The following is a 7,750-nucleotide window of genomic DNA, read 5'->3' on the forward strand; positions in this document are numbered from 1 at the left end:
ATCTGCAGAGAACAAATATGTACCACGAGAAGTAATATCAAAGTGGGGAACACCGCACTACATCCAGAACAGGTATGCTCTTCACTCAGAACTACAGAAAATTGAAAAGGGTGGAATATAATACAAGTATGATGGTCCAACCCCGACCAAACAGCCGAAATTCCACAACTCGGGTTGGATTTAATGGGTCATGGTATCCATATAACACGTTGGTGGCCAGGGCAGTTGGACTGCAGATATATACATCTTTGTGACAGGATCCCTACCAATAACCATAGAATGATGCATTTTGAACCACTGGATTTATGAAAGAAAGAAAGCAACACCAAAATGGACAATCTTTCTGGTCAGCCTGAAGAAGTCCAAAAGGCAACATCCCAGGTTTGGATTGATGGGATCATATGACATACTCCACCAAAATCTAGAACTCATCCGAAGTGGATTTACAAACAGTTGTCTTTACTCTCACACCAACTGGGCAAGGAGAATTTTTCTTAAATATGAAATTAAGGAGAGGATGTGGAACACTGTCCCATCAAGGAGCAATGGGACTTCGTCGCATTCAGATTTACAAGGAGATAGTGGACCCCCTACATAAACAACATGACAGTGTTCATAAGAGGGTCCAAGCACCCCCCATCGCATAGCTAAGTGTCAAATTTGGACTGGTTTTACGAGTAGGCTCCCGCATAGGTTGGTCCTGCTTCTACCGACATCTTAAAAAAAAAACTTCCACAGACCCGGGTAAGAGGGTCCCCAAAACTCAACACTCCGAAGGTAAATCCTCTGTCCATCACCCCTGTGACTGGAAACTAGGTGTGATAAGGACTCCCGAGCTCCACCAGTAGAAGTAAGTGGGGAACATAAGAGTTGGGGAGCTCTGAAGAACAGATCTTTGGAGACAGTGCAACAGGTGAACCACATTCCCTAATTTTTAAAAGCAAACTTATCTCAACTGTTTCAGCTCTATGGTCAGCAGGGACTGGCAAAATCCCCTTTAGCTTTACTTATGATAGTCTATGAATAGTGGTCCATTAGAAATTTTGTAATATGACATCACCACCCAGAATTGCATCCAGATGGTCTTATGGAACTCCTCATCTCAACAGAGCCCATTGCAACCAGGAACTGATATAAAGATTGCTAGTGCGGAAATAAAATACAAGCATACCCGACTGGGCAACACTCGCCACTGAGTGGGATTCAAAAAATCAATAGGGATCCTAGAAGAGAAAGGAACAATAACTGTAAGTCAGATAACACATCACTCACCACCCTTTTAAAATCTAGTAGAGGTAGTCAACACAGCCACAGGGGGAAGACGAAATCCCTTCGAAGAGGAACTGCCAGATTGTGAAGGTAATGAGATATAAACATGTCAGGAGAAGTCCACATACCAGCCCACAAAAAGAAGTACAGAAATGATTAACAGAACCAGTGGAAGGAGGGGGCCTTGAGACATGAGGGGATGAACATGCAGAAGTATAATTGGGTCGAGCAGCTAAAGATGATAAAGAAGACTGCAAAAGTGCTGTATCAACTCTGGCTTCTAAAGATTCTGGAATTCCAGCAAATAAATAAGGCCAAAAAATAGGAACTTCCGGTAAATCTCGAGGGGCAGAAGAAGGTAAGTGAATACCCTCCAAAAATGCATCATGACTCAACAAGTTTCAGCAACAGACCAACCATGACACCTTGGCAAGTCCTGAAGAAGACAAACGTGTCATAATAGTGACCAGTAAATGGCCCAGTTTGTCATCAAATTGTTGAGGCATTTGAAGGGAAGAGAAGTATCTTAAAATAGTAGTAAGAGTCAAATGAATCAGCGAAAATTGCAACCTGTTAAGAGAGATAACAGGTTCATACCTGGCACCCCACAGATCCAACAATGGATCCAACCTTTGAGTGTCCAAATATATATCATCCTGACAATGATATGCCAGGGCATGTTGTTCAGATAAATGGGGAGGGGGGCATAGTGACACCCTCAAGTAATTGTGTCGCAACATTCCTTGCATGCACAGCAATATCAGGAGAAGGAGGAAAACTAAGTAATCCCCCTGTGAACGATTGGACAACAAGGCAGGATAGACTCAAATGCAACTGGTTGCATCTCCAAAACTTCAAAAACACGTGTAACTAACTGCAAAAAAAAGGAAAAAGGTTCTGGCTGATCAGATGAGTCCTCAGGAGAGGAAGCTCTATTGAAAGAAGGAGCAGGAAACAGGGAGTCTAAATCCTCCCCAAAATATCCTGTTTCAAAATGAAAATTCAAATAAGCACCTCCGGGAGAGATACTTCCCGATTAAGGTCACAGATAGCCCCCTCCCCCCATACCCAATTTTTTTTACTTATTTTTTAATATGTTTGTAGGAAAAAACAAAAAACAAATTCAAAGAAATATATCTCTGGATAACAAAATAAAGAATTCCCTATTATTAGAAGGTGAAAACTAAGAAAATGTAAATCACAAAATATTAGTCTGAATGCTCACACTTTATTGAGAAAAAGGGATTTTATTTTATTGCAGACAGTGCTTACCTGCACAGAAGGCATGTGAGAGCCAAAGTAAAGTTTTGCAAATTAGATATTGCCGAGGGCAGTTGAGTGGGGTATATAAAGACTGGAGCAAGCGAACACAACATTAGATGGCAAAGATGAAGATCAAGAATTAGCTATTAGTGTCAATGGAGGTATGTATGTTTTGAAATTATAAGCAAATCAACTTTTCTTAAAATTCTTAAAAAGGTTTCTTTTAGTATGAGTAATAAGTTTTAAACATTTTTAATTCATTTAAATATATTTTGGGTGATTTTCTTTGCCTATTCAAGCAGTTACCTAATCCAATAAGCTCTAATGTAAACACAGCAGTCTTGATAGCAAAATGCAATTTGATAGTGTCAGTTACAAAATACACTAAGCCCACCAAATCTTGTCCCATAAAAAACACTTACTTTTCTATCATACTGCAACATTATAATTCAAATTAAGTAAAAAATGATAAAGTAAGTTTTTCACAAGCTTTACAAAAATTGGAACTGTAATTGTGTGTTGAAGTTGTTCTTAAATGTTGTTTCTTCCAGCAACATATCACCAAGCTAAAATCATCACTTTGTTCAAATCTCTACGTAAATCTCAAACATACTGGAAGTCACATTGTCTTATACAGTTACAAAGAACAGAAAAAGGGCTTTCATTACATATTTAGATTAATAACCCAGTAGTTCTCAAAGCTGAGGTATAGACAATCACATCACACCATGCCAACCAAGATTGAGAAACAGTGTTTGTCTAAAAATCATAAAACTACACTAAAAGGTGAAATTAGTACCATTTGTTTAAACGTATTGCCTACAAATGCCATATTATGCTCATAAAAAGTATTGGAAATTCACAAGACTAATGTTTTTGTTTTTTGAATGCATTGAAATGAGCTCAAAATCAACTTATGTATAAAATTAAATAAATAAAACATGTTATTGAATTAAATTCACCTATGAAGTATTTATTTATCCATGTGTGAAAGAATCAAAGAACAGTTAGAAACTTATTTACTAATTTTTTTTATTTAATGGTGCAATTTTGCTGTCAAGGTGAAATGCACTAGTCTGGGCATGATAGTTAAAAAGTATTTTAAAAACAATAATTATTCTGAATAATTTTATTTGTTGTCAATAGTGCTATCATGTGTATCAGTCATTACAGAGTATGATGATTATAAGTATGACAGTGAATTTTTCAAGAACAGTATTCATTTTAGATCTGAAAGAAGAAACATATATTACAATACTATAGTTATGGTTCTGATTATCCCTTAAAAGTAGAAGACTATCCCAATGATATTTAATAATGGGGCCAAAATAATTCAATCACTGTATAAATAAAGGATGACATCATCAGATAGAGGCAGACGGGCGGTCTTTCTTGGCAAATATTTTACTATTTTGTGCAAGCTGGTTAGATTTATGACACTGACTGTATTGTATTGTTGCCACTTAGAATTGCATTTCTTTCTCTATCTCTGTTTATTAAAGAATATTAAGCAAAACCCGATGACAAACTTAAGCTACAAACATTGTCAATCATTCTTTGAGTGTTTATGCCAAAGATGGGAATCTTAAAAAATGTCAATGTTCTTTATCCTGTCAACAATTTTGTGATCTTAAACTTCTGCTGAAAACTTATTTTATACTAACAATATTAGTCTAATAATAATAATAACTTGACACCTGTTCTCTTGCATATCAAGTTACATGGTTTAAAACCTGCTATTGATCAGTATTACATAATGTCAGTATATATCCCATTTTAAGAGTCACATTTTCTAGAGATAGTTTTTGTGAAATTGAGATAAATGCAATGGTACCACTTGTTGTTAATAAAAATGATGATGTGGGTGTAATTGGGTTAGACTTTCAAAGACTTTTGCAAGACCTTCTGATAAAAACCATTGATTTTCCAGGATTTCCAGTACTGAAAATTTGTTTATAAAATTCCATGTTTTTCCAGGATTTTCATGACCTGTGTGAGCCCTGCTTTGTTCACCTCTGAGGGGGGTTCCATCTAGTAAATTCCCCCTAAAACCATAAATTACTGTTCGTGCTACTTTATTTACTCTACATTGACAAATACAGTTCATAACCTGCTCTATCCAATGATAAAGAAACTATGCCTGTGGTTATTCTTAAACAATTAGTTATTGTTCAAACAACATGCTGTGTTATCACAAAATTGTAGAAATGAAGGGCTGTAATAATAAAACCTCAAACTGACAAGGAAAAGAGATGCACTAAAAGCCTGAACCAGTTCTTGATATCTTTATACTACTAAAACTCTGAGATTGTTTGTTTGTTTGCTTGTCTGTAATTAAATACAGCAAAAACAGCATACAATAGTGCCATATTTGTTAGAATATGGTAACCCCATGAAATGAGAATAGAAACAGAATAAAACAAGTTTCATTAAAATCGGGCCAAGGGTTACCAAGTTAGCGCCGATTTTTTGGGTCACTTTTATAAAAATTTCTAGCATGAATAATTTTACAACACACTTCCATTTGCACTCTTTATGAAACTTCTTACTTCATTTTTTTGAAAAATGAAATGGTCTTTCCTTTTACTCCCGATCACAATCAAATATCTTTTCTTGAATTATGAATAACACGAATGGATTGAAATATTTAATTGAATTATATCAAAATAAACCTTCATTGCAGTGCAATATTGAAATTAGCTTGAATTCTTCATAGCCTCTGAATAGTGGGTGACCCAACGAGTCATAGTGGTCTAGTCTCTCCTAAAAGATGGTGCACCAGCCAGGCCGCAACCAATAATTTACTACTGTGTAAAAATGAAAACCCTAATTAAGACAAACATGAGGAAGTGCTTCAGGGTATAAGAAGGACATAATCCTTATAGCTACAACAGTGGGGAACACCACTGAAAGAAGTAAAGTCATGTTGCAATGGACAACAAAGAGAGGTTATAACACAAGCATGAAATAATATTTCATACTAACAACTGTTAAAATCAGAAACAGAAATATTGTTGCTTCACTTTCCATAAAATATTTTGTCAATCACTAATTAAATTATTAACATTAGGTGGAGAAGAATTTAAATAATATTCCAGACAAACACCAGTTTTCAAAATATTCTAACTTAATTTCAGCTAAGTCTTCTTTGCAAGATAACACATTCAATATAATTCAAATCAACCTCCCATACTTTACCATATCATTTTAGTTTGAGATCTGGCTTACTTAACAGCTGAGTTATATAGCTTGCAAGATAGCCTCCCAGGGAGGGAACATCTATGTAATTAAAAGAACAATGTTTGTCAGCCAGTCCATGCATGTATTCGTGCTAGCTCACATAGAAACCCAATATTCCTATTAGCTAATCGTACAGATGTACTTTTACATATATAAGAGTACAAAAGTGAATGACATTTAATGTGCATCGTTCTATGATGTTTATATTAACTTTAAAGACAATTACTTCAGTAACATTAAGCACATTAAATTAATTCTTTACCTTTCTGTCACTTACAAATAATGCACTACCATTACATTTCAATATGAATTCCAACATGCACCTAAAAATCTGCATTTTTGATGCTCTACAGCTAACAAATTGCACAAAAGCAAATAATTTCAGATAATATACAAATATGATTTAAACATATATACACAAAGAAAATTTATAAAAGAACACATAACAACAACTGATTTTTACACTTCTTAATACCATAACTTTAAAAATTCATTATTTTATAAATATTTATATGTTTCTAACTATAACAATATAGGTGCCTAAAAATTGTTAATTAGGCCTAAAGTTTAAATATGCTTAATACGCAGGAGAATAAAATATTACAACTTTTTCATTATTGACTATTTGTTGAAACTTTAGTAGAAAGTAAAAAAGACTTGATAACATTATGGAAGGAAAAAGAATTGAAAGAGTGAAAAAAGAAGACAGTTGATTTTTACACTTTTTGATACCATAAATGTAAAAATTCACTATTTTATAATGTTACTTTATCAAGAGTTCAATAAAAAAAATTTCAAGATCTCATTCAAATGTGGTGATATTCCACAAAGACAAAGTGTTTACAAAATATTTAAAACAGAAATATGATTCATTTATAGAATTTCAATGTTTTTTTACATTTATTTACTTTAAATCTAAATATAACAACTCCATATTCTGCTTAATAGGTTATTGTTTCAATCATGTCCAATTACATAATACAACAGCATTATTCAAAGGATTTATCTATTTAAAACACAAACCCTTATCACAGATACATAGTATTCCACTTAATAATGCTGCATATGTGAAAAAAGTATTTGGGCTCTCACTCATGCAATAAAGCACATGCTTCATATGCAAAAGGTCAAGGATAAATAATGTTTCAGTAGTCATATGATTTTATTACATACTAGACCACCGTGACCTGTTGAGTCAACCACTATTCAAAGATTATGAAGAATTCAAGCTAATTTCATTTTTCAAAAAAGTGAAGTAAGAAGTTTTGTAAAGAGCGTGAATGGTAGTGTGAATGATGTTGACTGAGAAAATAAGCAAACAAACAAACAATCTCAGAGTTTTAGTAATATATATAGATAGATTCTTCAAGATCTTGTTTTTGTTTTAATCACCAACATATGGGGAGACTGTTGCAACTTAATCAACAACATATGGAGAGACTGTTGCAACTTAATCAACAACATGTGGAGAGACTGTTGCAACTTAATCAACAACATGTGGAGAGACTGTTGCAACTTAATCAACAACATGTGGAGAGACTGTTGCAACTTAATCAACAACATGTGGAGAGACTGTTGCAACTTAATCAACAACATGTGGAGAGACTGTTGCAACTTAATCAACAACATGTGGAGAGACTGTTGCAACTTAATCAACAACATGTGGAGAGACTGTTGCAACTTAATCAACAACATGTGGAGAGACTGTTGCAACTTAATCAACAACATGTGGAGAGGCTGTTGCAACTTAATCAACAACATGTGGAGAGGCTGTTGCAACTTAATCAACAACATGTGGAGAGGCTGTTGCAACTTAATCAACAACATGTGGAGAGACTGTAGCAACTTAATCAACAACATGTGGAGAGACTGTAGCAACTTAATCAACAACATGTGGAGAGACTGTAGCAACTTAATCAACAACATGTGGAGAGACTGTAGCAACTTAATCAACAACATGTGGAGAGACTGTAGCAAC

At 34.5% G+C, this 7,750-nt stretch overlaps 1 protein-coding gene and 1 long non-coding RNA gene across 4 annotated transcripts in view; one reads left to right on the top strand and one right to left on the bottom strand.

The window, feature by feature from the left end:
• The window catches only part of LOC106464259 (serine/arginine repetitive matrix protein 1-like), a 72,387-nt gene that overhangs the window by 39,971 nt on the left and 24,666 nt on the right, over positions 1-7,750 (bottom strand). The gene's annotated exons all lie outside the window — the stretch shown is intronic.
• Positions 99-7,750, top strand: part of LOC111086978 — a 15,402-nt gene continuing 7,750 nt past the window's right edge. Inside the window, exons 1-2 of the long non-coding RNA XR_002611704.1 lie at positions 99-110; positions 3,234-3,238. This is a non-coding gene — a long non-coding RNA (uncharacterized LOC111086978). The remainder of the gene's footprint in view (positions 111-3,233; positions 3,239-7,750) is intronic.

The sequence above is a fragment of the Limulus polyphemus genome, unplaced genomic scaffold (assembly GCF_000517525.1).
Source record: "Limulus polyphemus unplaced genomic scaffold, Limulus_polyphemus-2.1.2 Scaffold1601, whole genome shotgun sequence".
Classification (NCBI taxonomy): Eukaryota; Metazoa; Arthropoda; class Merostomata; order Xiphosura; family Limulidae; genus Limulus; species Limulus polyphemus.